This window comes from Trachymyrmex cornetzi, unplaced genomic scaffold, assembly GCF_001594075.2.
Source record: "Trachymyrmex cornetzi isolate Tcor2-1 unplaced genomic scaffold, Tcor1.1 scaffold1121, whole genome shotgun sequence".
In the NCBI taxonomy this organism is placed as follows: domain Eukaryota; kingdom Metazoa; phylum Arthropoda; class Insecta; order Hymenoptera; family Formicidae; genus Trachymyrmex; species Trachymyrmex cornetzi.
The window spans coordinates 217,822-220,214 of NW_017295678.1; positions in this window are offsets into that span (position 1 = coordinate 217,822).

The following is a 2,393-nucleotide window of genomic DNA, read 5'->3' on the forward strand; positions in this document are numbered from 1 at the left end:
GTCAATTTTTAGCTTCTGACTTCTGATTCATGACTAATGGATTATTGTAGCAGGCCCATAATAAAAAGAGATAGAAGTTACTCATATTTATATTGTCAATATATTCAGATATAACATAGACATATTAGTGAATATTAGAATTATGTTTTATGTGCATTATTATGTACACACATTACAAAACATAAAATATATTTCTAATTCATATCCACGTACGTGTGTAGCTACTTCATCTCTTTTTGTTACGTGTAACAAAAAAAGATACAAGTTTTTCATGCTCAGATATTCACGCAGATATATTAACACAAAATATTATAATTTTATGAGTATTATAATGCGTGTCTGTATGTATGTATGCATAGATATACTTCTATATATATAAATAATAAATATAAGTAAATACATACATATACAGACACACATTATAATATAGAGACATGTGAGTGAATATTAGAATTATGTTTTATGTGCATTATTATGTACACACATTACAAAACATAAAATGTATTTCTAATTCATATTCACTATGTCTGTTTAGATGAATGGAATTTTATGTACATTTTATATTTTCGATATATCTAAACAGATACAGTGGATATGAATTAGAAATACATTTTATGTTTTGTAATGTGTATACATAATAATGCACATAAAATATTCTAATATTCACTCACTTATCTCTGTATTATAATGTATGCTGTATGTATGTATGTATGTATATATACTTATATTTATTATTTATATATGAGCCCCTTAGTTGACAAGTGGCATAAGTCCAAAATTAGAAAAAATGTGTTTATTATAGAAGCAGAAAGTACTAAGAATGTATGTTTTATCTATCAATTTAATTTACTTATATTTTGTTTTTATGTTCATAAAAAATAGAATTCAATTTTATATCACAAATAAAGTGACCATAAGAATGTCTGTAATAGTGACTTAAGTCCAAGTGTTTGGACGAACTCCATTATTCTACACAACATATGGACTTACATCATTGTTACATTCGACTAAAGGAACGCGATGACTGTTTGTATACAATGTTTGTCACGATGAAGATCATTCAAGTTTATAATATTCACTTCTGCGTTGTAGAACTGTTCAGTATCTTATTAGCTTTGATATCAGCGACATTATATTACTTGTATATCTGCAATGGATAACATAAATTTAAATATCAGAAAAGACCGGAAAAGAGTGAGAAATAGTGACAATTGGGCTAGGAACGTTACAAAAAGACTTCGTAATTCAGGAGTAGAATATATAAATCGAAGAAAATAATGTAGTTTCTGCGAAAAAATTTGAAAACAAAGATTGTAGATGCAAAAAGAAATGTAAAGATGTGATTGAGGAAGAAATACGAAAGAACCACTTCGCTAATTTCTGGAAAATGGGATCCTTTCAAGAACAAAATGCGTATATTTGTGGATGTGTTCAGAGTATGCCTATAAAAAAAAGACGTCCACGGGATGGAAGCAGGTGCATAAAAAGCAGCAATAATATATACTGTTTGCAAAATGTTGGTGATTCCACTATTGTCGTGTGTAAAAAGCAGGGTTGTTGAAAAAACATGTTTTTTTTATTTTAAACAAAAAACATTGTTTTTTTATTTGGCATAATGTTTTCTGTTTTATTTTGTGTTTTTTAAGCAACAAAAAACCATGTTTTAAACAAAAAAAACATGTTTTGTTTCGTTTAAAATGTTTTTTTTGTTGCTTAAACAAGTAAAAATTATTGTGTGAATATTTGAATCTTTCGTCATTAAGAATAATAAATAACTGAAATTGAAAGAATTAGTTATTTTTATTTATTATTATTTTTAATTTATTTTACTATTAACATCCCACACGACACACGGGCGTCCCGTCCGAAAAATGGATGCCCATTTGATATCCATTTTATATCCTATTTATGTCCATTAAAAAAGACGCCCAAAGAGCATCCTATGGGTGCTCGTTTTAGGTTCCCGATCATCTATTTCTGAAACGGACGTGCAATGAGCATCTTATAGCTCCGACACACCATGTACACGCTGCACTCGTTGCAGATTGATTATCGCGCGTCGTTATTATGCTCGGTATTACGTATATGTCGCAATAAAGCTGGCAGCACAGACTTGCATAATACATAACACATGAGGCATAAGAAAATGAACCAATCAAAGTGCTTTATTTCCTTTTTTTCCGTGAAATAAAGATCCACACGTCGTCCATCGCGAGAAAGAGAGAAATATATGTACAGCCATTGACAAAATTATTAGGCATCCTTGCTTTTTCTAAATTTTTCACAACTGAATATGCATAAGCTCTCTATTTGCGTGTTGTTTTCATGCTACTGACTTTGTGAGAAGGTCAAGCAACTGAGGCATATAAGTTTCTTAGAGAAATGATAATATG